This window comes from Oncorhynchus clarkii, chromosome 11 (genome assembly GCF_045791955.1).
Source record: "Oncorhynchus clarkii lewisi isolate Uvic-CL-2024 chromosome 11, UVic_Ocla_1.0, whole genome shotgun sequence".
NCBI classification, from domain to species: domain Eukaryota; kingdom Metazoa; phylum Chordata; class Actinopteri; order Salmoniformes; family Salmonidae; genus Oncorhynchus; species Oncorhynchus clarkii.
This window is the reverse complement of record NC_092157.1, coordinates 11,282,919-11,302,851: the sequence shown is the minus strand read 5'-3', so window position 1 is coordinate 11,302,851 and position 19,933 is coordinate 11,282,919. Positions and strand designations below refer to the sequence as shown.

Here is a 19,933-nt window from a genome sequence, read left to right as displayed (position 1 = left end):
CACTTTGCCTCCTGGGTCTGACTTGGAACAGTAATGGGACTAGGGCTGATCCTTGAGATACCCTCACTGACTGGGAATAATAATGATCCCAAAGCTGATCTTTGTGGTACCCCCACTCTGACAGGTAATGGTAATGGTCCCAATACTGATCCTTGCGGTACCCCCACTCTGACAGGGAATGGTAATGGTCCTGAAGGTGTTAAACCAAGGCCTCATACCTTTTATAAGGGTTAATAAATTGTGTTATGATAAACTAAGGTCTCCTCTTAGGAGACCTCTGTGTGTGTGTTAACCTGTTGCGTCTACCAAACCCGGATCCGGGATTCTATTCTAGACCTAAGCTCATTACCATAACGCAACGTTAACTATTCATGAAAATCGCAAATGAAATGAAATAAATATGCCATCTCTCAAGCTTAGCCTTTTGTAAACAACACTGTCATCTCAGATTTTCAAAATATGCTTCTCAACCATAGGAAAACAATCATTTGTGTAAAAGTGGCTAGCTAGCGTAGCATTTAGCGTTAGCATTAGCGTTAGCATCCAGCACGCAAGATTTCAACAAAAACATAAAAGCCTTCAAATAAAATAATTTACCTTTGAAGAACTTCGGATGTTTTCAATGAGGAGACTCTCAGTTAGATAGCAGATGCTCAGTTTTTCCCAAAAAGATTCTTTGTGTATTAGAAATAGCTCCGTTTTGCACATCACATTTGGCTACCAAAAAAAAAACGAAAATTCAGTCCTCAAAACGCGAACTTTTTTCCAAATTAACTCCATAATATCGACTGAAAATATGGCAAACGTTGTTTAGAATCAATCCTCAAGGTGTTTTTCACATATCTCTTCAATGATATATAGTTCGTGGAAGCATGGTTTCTCCCCTCAATCAAATGGAAAAGTACAAGCAGCTGGCGTTTGCGCACCGAATTCCACGCAGGACACCAGGCGGACACTTGGAAAATGTAGTCTCTTATGGTCAATCTTCCAATGATATGCCTACAAATACGTCACAATGCTGCTAACACCTTGGGGGAACGACAGAAAGTGTAGGCTCATTCCTTGCGCAATCACAGCCATATAAGGAGACAACGCCAGGGTTCGCATCCACAGAAAGCCGGAGAATGGAGTTGGCTAAAGGAGTTTTGGACATGGGGAGAAGTGAATCTCTGCAGTTCATCCAGAGTGATCATGGGCCTCTTGGCTGCATCTCTGATCAGTCTTCTTCTTGTATGAGCCTAAAGTTTAGAGGGACGGCCAGGTCTTGGTAGATTTGCAGTGGTCTGATACTCCTTCCATTTCAATATTATCGCTTGCACAGTGCTCCTTGGGATGTTTAAAGCTTGGGAAATCTTTTTGTATCCAAATCCGGCTTTAAACTTCTTCACAACAGTATCTCGGACCTGCCTGGTGTGTTCCTTGTTCTTCATGATGCTCTCTGCGCTTTTAACGGACCTCTGAGACTATCACAGTGCAGGTGCATTTATACGGAGACTTGATTACACACATGTGGATTGTATTTATCATCATTAGTCATTTAGGTCAACATTGGTTCATTCAGAGATCCTCACTGAACTTCTGGAGAGAGTTTGCTGCACTGAAAGTAAAGGGGCTGAATAATTTTGCACGCCCAATTTTTCAGTTTTTGATTTGTTAAAAAAGTTTGAAATATCCAATAAATGTCGTTCCACGTCATGATTGTGTCCCACTTGTTGTTGATTCTTCACAAAAAAATACAGTTTTATATCTTTATGTTTGAAGCCTGAAATGTGGCAAAAGGTCGCAAAGTTCAAGGGGGCCGAATACTTTCGCAAGGCACTGTATGTGAAAAACACCTTGAGGATTGATTCTAAACAACGTTTGCCATGTTTTCAGTCGATATTATGGAGTTAATTTGGAAAAAAGTTCGCGTTTTGAGGACTGAATTTTCGTTTTTTTTTTGGTAGCCAAATGTGATGTAGAAAACGGAGCTATTTCGAATTCACAAAGAATCTTTTTTGGAAAAACTGAGCATCTGCTATCTAACTGAGAGTCTCCTTATTGAAAACATCCGAAGTTCTTCAAAGGTAAATGATTTTATTTGAAGGCTTTTATGTTTTTGTTGAAATCTTGCGTGCTGGATGCTAACGCTAATGCTAACGCTAAATGCTACGCTAGCTAGCCACTTTTACACAAATGATTGTTTTCCTATGGTTGAGAAGCATATTTTGAAAATCTGAGATGACAGTGTTGTTTACAAAAGGCTAAGCTTGAGAGATGGCATATTTATTTCATTTCATTTGCGATTTTCATGAAAAGTTAACGTTGCGTTATGGTAATGAGCTTAGGTCTGTAAATAGAATCCCGGATCCGGGTTTGGTAGACGCAACACCTGTTTTGAGCGTTGTGCCCGATTGTGACGATTAATTAGGGCCGATTTCAAGTTTTCATAATCGGAAATCGGTATTTTTGGACACCGATTTGGCTGTTTTTTTTTATATTTTTTTTACACCTTTATTTAATCTTTATTTAACTAGGCAAGTCAGTTAAGAACACATTCTTATTTTCAATGATGGCCTAGGAACGGTGGGTTAACTGCTTTGTTCAGGGGCAGGACGACAAATTTTTACCTTGTCAGCTCGGGGGATTCAATCTTGCAACCTTACAGTTAACTAGTCCAACGCTCCTACCACCCGATTACATTGCACTCCACGAGGAGTCTGCCTGTTACGCGAATGCAGTAAGCCAAGGTAAGTTGCTAGGTAGCATTAAACTTATCTTATAAAAAACAATCAATCAATCAGTCATAATCACTAGTTAACTACACATGGTTGTTGATATTACTAGTTTATCTAGCGTGTCCTGCGTTGCATATAATTGATGTGGTGCGTATCGTTGTTCCAATGTGTACCTAACCATAAACATCAATGCCTTTCTTAAAATCAATACACAGAAGTATATATTTTTAAACCTGCATATTTAGCTAAAATAAATCCAAGTTAGCAGACAATATTAACCTCTTGCTCCCCATACCGGATTCGGTATTAACCAGGTGAAAATCGCAAATGAAATGAAATAAATATGCCATCTCGCAAGCTTAGCCTTTTGTAAACAAAACTGTTCTCATTGCTTCTCACGGAAAACAATAATTTGTCTAACAGTGTGTAGCATTAGCGTGCATCCAGCACGCAACATTTCAACAAAAACATAAAAGCCTTCAAATAAAATCATTTACCTTTGGAACTTCTGATGTTTTCAATGAGGATACTAATAGCAGATGCTCAGTTTTTCCAGAATTAGAAATACATACATCACATTTGGCTACCAAAAAAAAACCGAAAATTCAGTCCTCAAAACGCGAACTAACTCCATTTGTTTAGCAATCATCAAGGTGTTTTTCACATATCTCTTCATTGATACATCGTTCTTGGACACATGCTTTCTCCCCTGATTGGTAGTGGAAGCAGCTGGCAATTGCGCACCGAATTCGACGCATGCTCTTATGGTCAATCTTCCAATGATATGCCTACAAATACGTCACAATAAGACCTTGGGCGAACGACAGAAAGTGTAGGCTCATTCCTTGAATCACAGCCATATAAGGAGACAATATATTCCTGGGTGATGCATCATTGAGTTCTGGGGCACTTAAACAAAATCTTTGCAGTGTTTTCTTTCCAAAACGGTCAAGAATATGCATAGTCGAGCATCTTTTCGTGACAAAATATCGCGCTTAAAATAACGTTTTTTATCCAAAAATGAAATAGCGCCCCTAGAGATCCAAGAGGTTAACCAGGTGAAATTGTGTCACTCCTCTTACGTTCATTGCACGCAGAGTCAGTGTATATGCAACAGTTTGGGCCGCCTAATTTGCCAGAATTGTACGCAATTATGAAATAACATTGAAGGTTGTGCAATGTAACAGGAATATTTAGAGTTATGGATGCCACCTGTTAGATAAAATACGGAACGGTTCCGTATTTCACTGAAAGAATAAACATCTTGTTTTCGAGATGATAGTTTCCGGATTCGACCATATTAATGACCTAAGGCTCGTATTTCTGTGTGTTATCATGTTATAACTAAGTCTATGATTTGATAGAGCAGTCTAACTGAGCGATGGTAGGCAGCAGCTGGCTCGTAAGCATTCATTCAAACAGCACTTTTGTGTGTTTGCCAGCAGCTATTTATGACTTCAAGCCTATCAACTCCCGAGATTAGGCTGGTGTAACCGATGTAAAATGGCTAGCTAGTTAGCGGGGTGCGCGCTAATGGCGTTTCAAACATCACTCGCTCTGAGACATTGGAGTTGTTGTTCCCCTTGCTCTGCATGGGTAATGCTGCTTCGAGGGTGGCTGTTGTTGTTATGTTCCTGGTTCGATCCCAGGTAGGAGCGAGGAGAGGGACGGAAGCTATACTGTTACACTGGCAATACTAAAGTGCCTATAAGAACATCCAATAGTCAAAGGTATATGAAATACAAATGGTATAGAGAGGAATAGTCCTATAATTCCTATAATAATAACTACAACCTAAAACTTCTTACCTGGGAATATTGAAGACTCCTGTTAAAAGGAACCACCAGCTTTCATATGTTCTCATGTTCTGAGCAATGATTTTAAACGTTAGCTTTCTTACATGGCACATATTGCACTTTTAATTTCTTCTCCAACTCTTTGTTTTTGCATTATTGAAACCAAATTGAACATGTTTCATTATTTATTTGAGGCTAAATTGATTTATTGATGTATTAAATTAAGTTAAAATAAGTGTTCACTCAGTATTGTTGTAATTGTCATTATTACAAATTTAAAAAAAAATAAAATAAAAAAAAAATATATATATATATATAATTATTTTTAATTGGCCGATTGTATTACTAAAGGAAAATTTTAAAACTTAAACAAAGAGTCTGTGTTTCCTTTTTACTACTAATATATACGTTTGAGAATTATCGAAATTAAAACAAGGGGGGCACAGAGCACATTTTAATTAGTCTCGTAATAAAGCTCTTGTGAAGGCGTTTAACAGTCAGAAATCAGATTCTGACACGCCAGTCACTCGCACTCCTTACATTTATGACATTAAAATCACTCAAAATCAGAACATTTCCGCACTTCCAGAAATGTCTCCAGAAGTCATCAACTTGTAAATCTAGCTGAATCGAACAGTGCAGCCAACTACTGTACAAGCATCACAGAGATAAATCAGACAAAATAGATGGATTAAAGGATATCTAAATGCTTAGACTCACTTTTACAGTATCAAATTAAACTGTATTGGTTGCATACACATACTTAGCAGAAGTTATTGCGGTTGTAGTGAAATGCTTATATTCCTAGCTCCAACAGTTCAGTAACATCGAACCATACATGTGACTATAAAAAACTATACTAATGGAATTAAGAAATGTTTGAATATTAGTACGGAATATACATGTATGTATATGATGGGATGTATAACCACCATCGATAAGAGACATTACTGTGCAGCCGTATTCATCGACCTGGCCAAGGCTTGCAACTCTGTCAATCACCACATCCTCATCGGCCGACTCGATAGCCTTGATTTCTCAAATGATTGCCTCGCCTGGTTCACCAACTACTTCTCTGATAGAGTTCAGTGTGTCAAATCGGAGGGCCTGTTGTCCGGGCCTCTGGCAGTCTCTATGGGGGTGCTACAGGGTTCAATTATTGGACCGACTCTCTTCTCTGTATACATCAATGATGTCGCTCTTGCTGCTGGTGAGTCTCTGATCCACCTCTACGCAGACGACACCATTCTGTATACTTCTGGCCCTTCTTTGGACACTGTGTTAACAACCCTCCAGACGAGCTTCAATGCCATACAGCTCTCCTTCCGTGGCCTCCAACTGCTCTTAAATACGAGTAAAATGAAATGCATTCTTTCAACCGATCACTGCCTGCACCTGCCCGCCCGTCCAGCATCACTACATGGGACGGTTCTGACTTAGAACATGTGGACAACTACAAATAACTAGGTGTCTGGTTAGACTGTAAACTCTCCTTCCAGACCCATATCAAACATCTCCAATACAAAGTTAAATCTAGAATTGGCTTCCTATTTCGCAACAAAGCATCCTTCACTCATGCTGCCAAACATACCTTTGTAAAACTGACCATCCTACTGATCCTCGACTTCGGGGCGATGACGTCTAAAAAATAGCCTCCAATACCCTACTCAATAAATTGGATGCAGTCTATCACAGTGCCATCCATTTTGTCACCAAAGCCCCTTATACTACACACCACTGCAACCTGTACGCTCTCGTTGGCTGGCCCTGGCTTCATACTCGTTGCCAAACCCACTGGCTCCAGGTCATCTACAAGACCCTGCTAGGTAAAGTCCCCCCTTTTCTCAGCTCACTGGTCACCATAGCAGCACCCACCTGTAGCACGCGCTCCAGCAGGTATATCTCTCTGGTCACCCCCAAAACCAATTCCTACTTTGGCCGCCTCTCCTTCCAGTTCTCTGCTGCCAATGACTGGAACGAACTACAAACATCTCTGAAACTGGAAACACTCCCTCACTAGCTTTAAGCACCAGCTGTCAAAGCAGCTCATAGATTACTGCACCTGTACATAGCCCATCTATAATTTAGCCCAAACAACTACCTCTCCCCCTACTGTATTTATTTATTTTGCTCCTTTGCACCCCATTATTTATATTTCTACTTTGCACATTCTTCCACTACAAATCTACCATTCCAGTGTTTTACTTGCTATATTGTATTTAATTCGCCATCATGGCCTTTTTTTTGCCTTTACCTCCCTTATCTCACCTCATTTGCTCACATTGTACATAGACTTATTGTATTATTGACTGTATGTTTGTTTTACAACATGTGTAACTCTGTGTTGTTGTATGTGTCGAACTGCTTTGCTTTATCTTGGCCAGGTCGCAATTGTAAATGAGAACTTGCCTACCTGGTTAAATAAAGATTAAATAAAAAATAAAAAATAGACATTATGGACAGTATGGATAGAATAGTATAAGTACAGCAATAGTTAAATAGGCTAGGCCTTGACTAGAATACAGTAAATACATATGAAGTGTGTAAAACAGTATGCAAACATTAAAATGACCAGTGTTCCATGACTATGTACATAGGGCAGCAGTCTCTAAGGTGCAGGGTTGAGTACCGGGTGGCAGCCAGCTAGTGACTAAAGTGACTAAAGTTCAGGGCAGAGTACTGGGCGGAGGCGGACTTGTGGTGACTATTTAACAGTCTGATGGCCTTGAGATAAACAGTTTCTATCAGCCTCTCGGTCCCAGCTTTGATGCACCTTGCCTTCTAGATGGTAGCAGGGCGAACAGGCCGTGGCTCAGGTGGCTGAGTTCCTTGATGATCTTCCTGGCCTTCCTGTGACACCTGGGGCTGTAGATGTGCGGGAGGGCAGGCAGTGTGCTCCCGGTGATGCGATGGGCAGACTGCGCCACCCTCTGGAGAGCCTTGCGGTTGCGGGCGATGTAGTTGCTGTACCAGGCGGTGATACAGCCCCACAGGATGTTCTCAATGGTGCATCTGTAGACGTTTGTGAGGGGTCTTCGGGGCAAAGCCTAATTTCTTCAGGTTGAAGAGGCGCTGTTGCACCTTCGTCACCACACTGTCTGTGTAGACGGACAATTTCAAAATGTCAGTGATGTGTAGGCTGAGGAACTTGAAGCTTTTAACTTCTCCACTGCAGCCCTGTCAATGTGAATGGGGCTGTGTTCCCTCTGCGGACTCCTGAAGTCCACGATCAGCTCCTGAGTTTTGTTGACCCTCACCTCTGCCAGGGTCTCGTCGTTGTTTGTAGTCAGGCCTACCACCATTGTGTTGTCTGTAAAAGTTGATGATTGAGTTGGACATTTGCATGGGTGAACATCGGTGAACAAGGAGTACAGGGGGGGGGGGGGGCCTGAGCACGCACCATTGTGTTGAGGATCAGCGAAGTGGAGATGTTGTTGCCTAGCTTCACCACCTGGTGGTGGCCCGTCAGGAAGTCCAGGACAAAGTTGCACAGGGCAGGGTTCAGACCCAGGGCCCAGAGCTTAGAGGGTTCTATGGTCTCGAAGGCTGAGCTCTAGTCAAGGAACAGCATAGGTATTCCTCTTGTCCAAATGGGACAGGGCAGTGTGCAGTACGATGGTGATTGTGTCATTCGTGGATCTATTGGGGCGGGATGCAAACTGCTTAACTATTTTTTAGCTTAACACAAAATGAAAAATAACAAATAATTCAACAGCGGTAGTAAAATAACAAGCAAGGTTATATACAGGGGGTACCGGTACAGAGTCAATGTGCAGGCGCACCGGTTAGTCGAGGTAAGATGTACATGTAGGTAGAGTTAAAGTGACTATGCATAGATTATAAACAGAGAGCAGCAGCAGCGTAAAAGAGGGGTCTGGGTAGGCCTTTGATAAGCTGTTCAGGAGTCTTATGGCTTGAGGGTAGAAGCTGTTAAGAAGCCTTTTGAACCTAGACTTGGCGCTCCGTTACTGCTTGCCGTGCGGTAGCAGAGAGAACAGTCTATGACTAGGGTGCTATTTAGGTGTGCCAATTCACCATAACAAAAAGGAGGGTAAAAGGAGGATCAGTGGATTATTTTCCAAGAATACAGACATAAGCTAGCAGAGAACCTCTATTAATTTTCTTAAACACAGGGTGCTGTGTTGTAGAAAAGTGTGACGGTGATATACTGTAAGAGGAATGTGAGATCCCTGTGCTATAAGGATAAAGAGGACTATGGCTGGCCTGGGAAAAGCTTTACCACAAAGGCTAAGTCTCTCTCTCAGAGAGAGAGAACAAGTTAGTGGAATTAGAGTATGATAGCTAAGGAGACAGAGAATTCTGGCGTTTGATTGCAAATATGAAGACTTAGTCAAAAAAGAGGACACACAGAAGCTGCTGTTTAAAACACTCATCTCCGGATTACATCTTCAAACTAAGGGTAACCATGGCCTCCGTGACAGAGGGAGAAGCGTCCATCCATGGATACGGGTAAGAGAGTCTAGCTAGCTACATTTTCAGATGTTACACGTTTTTAATTTTGTCAAAGTTGTTTGAATTTCAAGTTAAAGTGCACTGTTAGCTAGCTAGCTAACATTACCTGTATGATGTGTGTAGTAATATTAGTGATATCTCAGAGCCATTTGCATTGCTAGTTATAGCCTAATGTCAGCTAGCTAACATTGAACCTGGTTGGTTAGCTAACTGAACATTTACGAACACACCCGTAGTATAAGCCAGCCTTTACTCTTTAAATCTTTAAAGAGATGGGTAGGGCTAAAGCTTAAGAGGGTGTGAACGATGCTGAATGGGTGTAGACAAAGGGCTCTTCAGTTGGCACCAAAACATTCAAGGGCCATTTTCTCAAACGTGAAGTTACAAGTGTATAAACTTTCAAAGCAGAATGACTTTCCTATTGTTCCTCAACTGTGGTGTATGATATACCATTTTCTAGCGCTGAGTCTCCACTGATGCTGCGAAACATTAAACCGTCAGTCGGAGGAGGAGGAGGGAAGAGTACAATGGAAATTGGATCTCGCTGCAGACGAGTGCTTACTATTTTCTTTCTGTTTTGATTGCGCATAGAAAGCACAATGTGGAATACTTGAAAGCATACTTGGAGCACTTTGGTAAAATACCCTTAAAAAGCGTGAGAGCAAAAATAAAATTGGGTTTAATTTAAAAAGGACGTCTTGTTCCATTTCGCATAATAATGAATAAGATAAAGACTAACAGTGGTGGTGACAGAGGAACAACAGTAGGACCAATCAGAAAACAGAACAGGATAAAACCATTCTGTCTCCACGGCCCACGAGATGATGTGACAGGCTGTGAGTGAGTGGCAGAGGAGAATAAAAGGAGAAGAGCTGTAATTGAGTGACTGAGGGGTGGAGGGAGGGAGAATATCTTCACAGGAGATCAGGAGGGCTATGGCATTTTCAGAAGCAAACATAATAATGTACAGTTCATGCCATATCCATAACCGTAAATATAAATCTTACTCAAATAGAGGGAGAGAGGGCAAGGAGAAAGTGTGAGTGAGAGAGAGAGACCAAGCAATGGGGGGGGAGAAAGAGAGAGAGAAGAAAGAGCCAAGAAAAAGAAGAGCAGACAGAGTAGATAGAAAGAATAAGAGAAAGCGATAAACTCAGAGATTGAGAAATAGCTAAGAAAGAGACGGATTGACAAAACGGAGTGGGAGATGGACAGATAGTTGAGAGGGAGAAAAAGAGGACAAGGCCTCTTACCCCCTAACATAAATCAATAACTCCAGCAGACCAGATACCTGGGAATGCATTACTAGTCAACGAGAGCTGTGTTCACTACACTTATGTCCAAGACCACAGCAACAACTTAGCCCCTTCACAATTCCCAGAGCATCGAACAGAAGGCGGGAAAACAAGAACACATGTTGACCTATAGGATGACCCCTGACCAGGAGAAGAAAGAGAGAACGATAGACCCAAGACAGACAGTGAACACAGAGGGCGAGCGAGAGAGACAGAAGCTGCTTTTGAATATCCATACTAACATACTGTATACTACATGCTATTAGTTCATTTTTAGTATACTGTAATCAAATTGTATCCTTTCAGTTGAGCGTACTAGCTCTTCGCCTGTCTACCGGAAGTTGATGCTGTTGCTATGCAACCTCTTGCTAGCAACACAAATTACTAGCTAGACATTTTACAACTTCGGGTATATTCTTAAATTCAATCTGGATTGCCAGAGTGCGCTGAGAGCTTCGTAAATTCAGAGTGTTGTCAGATTGTCCGATTGTAAATTCGGAGTGTTTTGCTTTCGGAGCACGCACTGGACACTCGGGCTGAGGTGATTCGAGCATTCTGACCTTACAACGGCAGTCAAGCTCCCAAGCTAACGTTGGCTAGCTACTTCCTGATACAAATGACAGAATACCTCACTCTGACCATTTTACTCACCCTAGAGCTGGTTAGGATGTTTTCATGTTATCCAGAGCGCTGGTGACTAACTGTGCTGCTGGCAACAATTTAATTAGGCTTTTATGCCCAGCGTTTACTGACACGGTCATATTCAACGGGTGTTGAGTGCTCGTAAATTCAGTTATTCTGCGCTCTGGTACACTCAGACAAGAGTGTACCAGAGACAAATTACTCCAATACCTCTGAAATTGGAGTAATGTTAGATAGCCAGAGCGAATTTATGAATGTCCATTGAGAACGCAGAACGACTATACCACTTAGCTAAGCTAAGAATGACGGGAATAATTAGTCAATATATGTTGGGTAGTTAGTTAGATAGCATATAGTTAATATACTGGCAAGTTTGATGTATTAGTAGCCAACTAAGTTAAGCGTTAGCGAGCTGACATACCGGTACATACTGCTGTAATGATATGCGGTTCGTAAGGATAGCGTAGCTAATAAATTGTCAGCCAACATAACATGTAAGGTAACTTATTTGAAAAGTCATTACTTTATTACATTGCCCAACATTTTATTAACATTTGTCATAATTACTTAACTTATTTGGGACTGGGGGGCAGTATTGAGTAACTTGGATAAAAAGTTGCCCAGAGTAAACTGCCTGCTACTCAGCCATAAAAGCTAGAATATGCATATAATTAGTAGATTTGGAAGGGAAACACTCTGAAGTTTCTATAACTGTTTGAATGATGTCTGTGATTATAACAGAACTCATTTGGCAGACTAAAACCTGAGAAAAAATCCAACCAGGAAGTGGGAAATCTGAGGTTTGTAGTTTTTCAAGTCATTGCCTATCGAATATCCAGTGTCTATGGGGTCATATTGCACTTCCTAAGGCTTCCACTAGATGTCAACAGTCTTTAGAACCTTGTTTGAGGCTTCTATTGTGAAGTGTGGTGAATGAGAGCTGTTTGAGTAAGGGGTCTGCCCGAGTGGCATGAGGTGATCATGCGCACACACGTGAGAGCGACCTGCGTTCCATTGCATTTCTGAAGACAAAGGAATTCTCCGGTTGGAACATTATTGAAGATTTATGATAAAAACATCCTAAAGATTGATTCTATACATCGTTTGACATGTTTCTATGGACTGTAACGGAACTTTTTTACTTTTCATCTGGACCTAGTGATCGCGCCTCATGAATTTGGATTACTGGGCTAAACGCGAGAAAACAAAGGAGGTATTTGGACATAAATGATGGACTTTATCGAACAAAACAAACATTTATTGTGGAACTGGGATTCCTGGGAGTGCATTCTGATAAAGATAATCAAAGGTAAGTGAATGTTTATAATGATATTTCTGAGTTCTGTTGACTACACAACATGGCGGATATCTGTATGGTTCGTTTTTGTGTCTGAGCGCTGCATGGTGTGCTTTTTCCGTAAAGTTTTTTAGAACTGACACAGCGGTTGCATTAAGGAGAAGTGGATCTAAAATTCCATGCATAACACTTGTATCTTTTAGCAATGTTTATAGTGAGTATTTTTGTAAATTGATGTGGCTCTCTGCAAAATCACCGGATGTTTTGGAACTACTGAACATAACGCGCCAATGTAAACTGGGATTTTTGGATATATGAACTTTATCGAACAAAACATACATGTATTGTGTAACATGAAGTCCTATGAGTATCATCTGATGAAGATCAAAGGTTAGTGATTAATTCTCTCTCTATTTCTGCTTTTTGGGACTCCTCTCTTTGGCTGGAAAAATGGCTGTTTTTCTGTGACTCTGTGCTGACCTAACATAATTGTTTGGTATGCTTTCGTCGTAAAGCCTTTTTTAAATCGGACACTGTGGCTGGATTTACAACAAGTTCATCTTTAAAATGGTGTAAAATACTTGTATGTTTGAGGAATTTAAATGATTGGATTTCTGTTGTTTTGAATTTGGCGCCCTGCAATTTCACTGGCTGTTGGCGAGGTGGGACGCTATCGTCCCACATATCCCAGAGAAGTTAAAGAAATGAATTTGTATCCGCTCTCGGATTTCGGCTGCATATTTTCCACCATTTTCTTCAAATCTGAAAATGTGAAGCCACGGCCATTTTCTGAAGAATTACATTATGGGCCTAAAAGCACAGAAATATTGTAATTCGCTGGTATACTTCATATTTTGGCGAATTTAGTACGACATAAGGAAACTTTGGCATACTAACTATATCCATACTATGACCAATAAGGTTACGATATACTCAATTTAAGTCACAAATAGTGAGGTTAGTATGAGTATTCGAACACAGCTAGTATCTTTCTATTAAAACCCTGCAGAGAAAGGGCCTATAAGGACGCAGATGTTCAAATTCAAATATTATTTTATCGGAACAAAGTCTTGACGTGCGTTTCTCCTCTAGAGGCCATCTCCAGCATGTCGTGATGCACACACATGCCACACAAACGCGTGTCATCTCAGCCAGACAGCGCACCCAATCAACTGACCTCCTTCCCTCCCTACACCTCCTCCCCCATTGCCCGGTATCATCTCTTCAGTGTCCCTCTTCCCCTGAGAAGACGTTTGCCATTCAAACTTCACAAGCGCCTTCCTTTCACACAATGCACCCACCCAACAGTCTGGCTGGATACCTGGAATTCATTTTTAACACATTGATTTTCCCACTTCCAACCCCCCCTTCCCTCCATTTCTCCACCCCCTTCCTCCCACTGCCTTGTAATTAATGGAGACACAGTCAAAAGACTTAACAACCTTATCGATTAACCACGCTGCAGAAAAAAAAACTCCCACCAGACAAATCACGGTTTATTTACGCAGATAATCTGTTGCTGGATATGTGTGTGTGTGTGTGTGTGTGTGTGTTGCTTATGAAGCAGAGGGACAGTAGAAAGTAGTACGGATGCTGCTATGCTGTTGATGGTGGGTAAACAAATAGCCCAGTGGCCAGACTGCATGCAGAGAGAGATAAGGAGGGCCAAAAATCAGAGATCAAAAATCACACACACATGCAAGCAAACCTACAGACACATACACCTGCATTCAAAATATGCATGAAGCCACACCAATATATGAAAGCATGCACACACATCGTCTGACCACTGCCGATAACGCTCTCTCGCTGTCTGTGTGTATTGAACTACAGGCTCTTTTCTTCAAGTCGCCTTTAATCGCAGTGAGAATGGTCCGGTTCAGTGTTATCAAGGCCGGACATAAAAGGATTACAGGTGATGAACACATCGCAGGGCCACAGTAAATCTTCTAGATACAGTGGAAGAAAAAAACCTGTGCTCGCTCAGAGAAAGAGAAATGCATCAATAGCTGGCGCAATTTCCACAAAACAACTGCTCCATCAAAGACCTGCTCCTTCAAAGACGCACCCCGTTAAAAGGAAACAAATCTCACACCGCCTCCTTGTCAAATGACATATACCCTTATGGTGCTCAGACAACAGGTCAAGGCCCTCCCTCCTCTCTATTTTTGGGGAGAACTACTGAGGCTGTGCTCGGTGTGTAAACAGTTGCTGGACTGCTAAACACACAGGGAATTAATGGCTGGCTGGGCAGAGAACTCGAATTAGCCGCCGTCTTCGGGAAGCGATACGCATTTTGACACCATATTTGCCAGAGAAACCTGAGGAAAAATAAGAGGGGGGGGGCATGTCATGGCTGAACGAGCGAGAGCAAGAGAGAATAGAGGGGAGAGGGGTGGTAGTGGTGGGAAAGCATTGAAGCGCAAGCCACTCAGTGGATATTAACCAGGAATGTTGTGTGTGGGGGGGGTTTCTTAAACATATACTAACTTGTATGTTTGAGAATGGCTGCAAGGTGTGTGTGTGAATAGGATGGGTGATTTAAAGACAGTATCTCTTTCCCACAGGACGCAGACAAAGGTTGTTAACACGAAGGGCCTTAACAGTCCTCTCCAATCACCAGATATAATAGCCAAATAAATAGCTTAGAGAGCCAGAGCTCGACGAGCCCTCTGATAGACCTCAGTCATAGAATCACACAAAATGGCGGGTCAGGGGCCAAGGTTTCTCTTTGAAGGAGAAGATGGATGAAGCCTATTACCCTGGCCTTAAGCTTCCAGGTAGGGATATCTTTGAATGGCAAGCCTGTCATATATCCCAGAGATGGAAGATCCGAAGAAGAGGGAGAGAAAAGGAGGAGGGGAGGACGGTCATTTGCATTCCCCTTGCCTGCCAAACTGGGAGGGGAGGACACCACGTAAAGGCTTGGCAATGGGGCTCAAGACAGATTGTGACAAGACACCAATGACTAAGAGATAGGTGTCTGTCTGTCTGTCTGTCTGTCTGTCTGTCTGTCTGTCTGTCTGTGTGGCAGGGCTTGCCGACCAATACCGTCACACCAGTTGCTATGGGAATTAGCCTCAGAGATTCATATTTTGCATCAGCTTGGGTGTTTCAGTGGTCGAGCAACGATGCTGCCAGAGAATTGATATTCATCGTATTTTGGGGTCGGTAGAATCTTTGGCCTTACTCACCACTCCTAACAGTATAATATATACATACACACACACACACAGTTTGTTTTGTTGACATTTAGATGTCAACTATTAACAGCTTTTTTTTCTTTCCCCTTCTGCTGCCCAGGCTTGACACTTGACATTTAAATATAGCGCTTCCCAATTATTAGCATGTCATTGCCCTATGCTAATAAGTCGCGGGCTAACCCCTGTTGTACAAGTAGATAACAATTAACCATGATGGGGCTAAAACCTGGCCACTGCCACAGTGCTACGAGGCGTGTCACAATTATTCCATTGAAAAACAACAACGCCTGAATAAAGTGTGTAAGCCAGAGAAAAATATCTGCAGTGTAGTTATAGCATGGTGTAGCTAGCATGGTGTAGCTAGCATGGTGAAGCAGGCCTCTTGCCATGCACTAAGTGCTCTGGGAAGGAGAATAAAGGTATTAGTCCCAGATGGGAGGGAACAAATTGTCTGTGGCAGCCACACTCCTACCCTGTCGGGGGGGGGGGCGAGAGGGGCAAGCCGATTCCAGTGAGCAGGAGAGGCAGCCCATTCACCATGAATGCAGACTTCAAGCCTTGACTCAAATGACTTCCTCAATTCTTTGGGATTTTGGTATATGTGAACCGCCAAACACCTCAAATGTCAACAACTATCTGGTCGATAGATAGACTTAAAGCTATTCACATGGATTAACTGCAGTACTTTATTACCAATGGTGAGTAAACTTCTGTTTGTCTCCCCTCAGGAGGTCTTCATGGCTGTTCTGTTACAACACAGGGGGAAAATACCGACTGGGTTTGAATGACAGCGGTCTTCTTTTTCACACCCGCCGAGATGTATGACACACTGTCAGAGCACTGCACAGACACACCGACAGGCATTCTCACGGGTGCGTTTGAGCATTCCGGTGGCTTAACTCCAGCGCAGGCGAGCGGAGAAGGAAATGGGGAGACGTCATGGATTCTTCCCAAGGATACCAGAGGAACAGCTGCTATCACACTGTGTGTGTACGGAGTGCTTTTCAGCAGAAAAATGGGCTCAGAATCAAATCAGAGACAACAATAATAAACAATAAAACAAGTGTTCTGCTTGAAAGTGCGTTTCATGCTGGTGTCGGGAGCCCCTCCGAGTACCTCTGTCCTGATCCCGCTGTCACTCATCTCTATTACCACGCTGTTCACTTCACAGTAGCTCGCCGAGCCGACACGTGCACACACACGCACAGAAACTACACACGCGCACAGAAACTACACTAGTTTATTTATTTTTTTAAACCCTTGAAAAAGAGCGAGAGAGCTAGACGGAAGTAGAGAGAGAAGGATTCAACAATATAAACACAGCCATCTGGGTAATGGTACCAGGCATTCATCCTCATCAAAGCTTCAGAGTTGCTGGAAGCAGCCAATAATGACGGCTTTTTGACAACCGACAATCAAAACTAAATTACGCTCCCTGAACGCTTTTCCTGTATACTCCCTCCTCTCCTCCAATCGTCGTCCATTCATGGAGGCAGGAGGACACAGAGGCACATCTGCCACTAAAACCTCCAACCCCACTCTGTATGTACACCCCATGGTTTAGAGCCTCAATTGGTGGCTGTAATGAGGAGAGGAGTGTGTGTGTGTACTGCATAGCCTATGTGTCAATCATCCTTAGTGATGTCCGTGTCAACGCTACGTTGGTGGTGGGCGTCGGAGTGTGGCCGCAACACCTGCTGCTCCTTAAAAGCTACAGACTCTGAGAAGAGGGAGGGGAAGTTTACAATTAACCAGGGGTGTACTCATTACAGAAACAATTTAAGAAGCTAACAGAGCAAAACAAGAGTTTCTATTGGACAAATGCAGGTAGGTCCCTCCCCGTTTCGTTCCATTTGATTCCGCTTAAATGTTTTGCAACATAAATCGGCAGAATGAATACACCCAAGATGAACATGTTGTTGTGGAACACATCCTCTTCTTACATCTACCTACATCGTCCCACTAAAGCATGTCAGTGTAACGCAACTCCACTAATTATTCATGTCAGTACATGTCACATTAACAACATGTCAAAGAGAAATACATTCATTAAAATAGACAACTCTAACTACCATGGTGTATCAAACAATATCCGTGTACTAAAGATAAAACAACAGCTAAGATGGTGAAATAAATGTCTGCGTCAAAGGTAAAGCACACACCAGCTAGCAGCCGTTCCCTGTCTTTCTGAATGAAGTGCAGCGACCGCTGATATGATGACGGACTAACAATCCACATGTAGAGACTGATCAAGGGATGAAGGAATTGATGGATGGCGAAGCGTCCTCTCCACTCAACCACTCTCCCTCTCCTCTCCGCCTGACGCGGCTCCGCAGAGCGAGACAGGACATGTTTCAAATCTGTTCTCATCAGTAAGAGGCCATGTTTCCTGTAAAGGTCACACCCTTGGACTGGCAGAGCAGTGTGTGTGTGTATGTGTGTGTGTGTAGGGGGCTTGCTGATGGTCTTAAGATCTAAGCAGCTCCAGAAATGACGGTGACAGCATACACACACACACACTCCAGGGGGCGAACTCACTCCTACCAATCCTCCAAGGCAGAAAACCCCCAGCTTTCTCAATGGGCTGATGGTGATGGAAATGGATGGTGTGGCCAAGGACACACAGGCAACCATCAGGGTTACGGCTCTATTGTTGAACACAAATGTGTGGAGTCGCACGCACACACACACTTTGTTGTGTCTTCATGCTGGCCAGTGATTAATGGGTGTGCCATGTGGTGGAGAAATTGTCTGTGTGTTGGAGGGCAGTAGGGGGCCTGCTGGGAGGGAAAGGGTGGGGGGGCAGTAGGGAGGCTGCTGAGAGGGAGAGGGTGGGGGGCATTAGGGGGCCTGCTGAGAGGGAGAGGGTGGGGGGCAGTAGGGAGGCTGCTGAGAGGGAGAGGGTGGGGGGCATTAGGGGGCCTGCTGAGAGGGAGAGGGTGGGGGGCAGTAGGGGGCCTGCTAGGAAGGAGAGGGTGGGGGGCAGTAGGGGGCCTGCTGGGAAGGAGAGGGAGGGGGACGGTAGGGGGCCTGCTGGGAGGGAAAGGGTGGGGGGCAGTAGGGGGCCTGCTTGGAGGGAGAGGGTGGGGGAAGTAGGGGGCCTGCTGAGAGGGAGAGGGTGGGGGCAGTAGGGGGCCTGCTGGGAGGGAAAGGGTGGGGGGCAGTAGGGGGCCTGCTTGGAGGGAGAGGGTGGGGGCCTGCTGAGTGGGGGCAGTAGGGGGCCTGCTGAGAGGGAGAGGGTGGGGGGCAGTAGGGGGCCTGCTGAGAGGGAGAGGGTGGGGGGCAGTAGGGAGCCTGCAGAGAGGGAGAGGGTGGGGGGCAGTAGGGAGCCTGCTGAGAGGGAGTGGGTGGGGGGCAGTAGGGAGCCTGCTGAGAGGGAGAGGGTGGGGGGCAGTAGGGAGCCTGCAGAGAGGGAGAGGGTGGGGGGCAGTAGGGAGCCTGCTGAGAGGGAGTGGGTGGGGGGCAGTAGGGAGCCTGCTGAGAGGGAGAGGGTGGGGGGCAGTAGGGAGGCTTCTGGGAGGGAGAGGGTGGGGGCAGTAGGGGGCCTGCTGGGAGGGAGAGGGTGGGGGGCAGTAGGGAGCATGCAGGGAGGCAGAGGGCCCCTGAGCCTAGGTCTTATCTGGTGCATCTGTGGCCAGGAGCTAGACGGCTCCTCAAAGACCTTGGCCCTGTTCTGGAGCCCCCTCGGGGAATCTTCACCTTCACACACACACACACACACACACATACTCACACTCTCCCGTGTGCACACAAGAATACAAATGTTTAATACTTTTCCAAGCTCGTATAAAATCGCTCCCACTCACTCACTCACTCACTCACTCACTCACTCACTCACTCACTCACTCACTCACTCACTCACTCACTCATGCAAACAAACACATTCACCAGACAGCCAAGCCAGAGGACAGCGTCCTACTGATGATAAGAATAGCTGCTGATGTATAATTGATTTGAGGGGTAATCCGTGATTGCACGCTCCTTATTGCCTTATCGTTTGAAGTCCATCCTTTCCCAACGCATTCCCTTTGCTTATCCAATTACACAAGAGGGAGCATGTACACGAAATGCCAAGTATGAAACATCAGACCGTCTGAAAAGCTTACTCACAAAACAAGCCCACTCTCTGCATCAACCTTCACCTTCAACACACCATCAAAAGATGATTTGATTTCCATCATTCAAAGGGGTTTCGAGGAGTGCGTTTTTCAAAGGTTTCCTTTGATGAACACGGTTTACATGACAGAAAAAAAATACAGACGGAAATATGGCCCCTTTCAAACACAGGACACTTGAGAGTATCCATTCAATGTACTGTGTGGAAACACTACTCTATTGTCTAAAGAATGTTCAACTGAACAACACCGAGGTTGAGTTAACAGCCCCATTATGGTATAACAACTGGACTGGGACCCTTACCATTCAAACTATGGGGTTAAAGCTTCTAGAATAAGTAGAAATAACAGTCTATTTTCTAATGATCGTAAAGGAGGCTAAACACACGCACACA

The 19,933-nt window shown here is 43.8% G+C and overlaps 1 protein-coding gene across 3 annotated transcripts in view; it reads right to left on the bottom strand.

Moving 5' to 3' along the window:
- The window catches only part of LOC139420199 (receptor-type tyrosine-protein phosphatase mu-like), a 300,083-nt gene that overhangs the window by 128,732 nt on the left and 151,418 nt on the right, over positions 1 to 19,933 (bottom strand). The gene's annotated exons all lie outside the window — the stretch shown is intronic.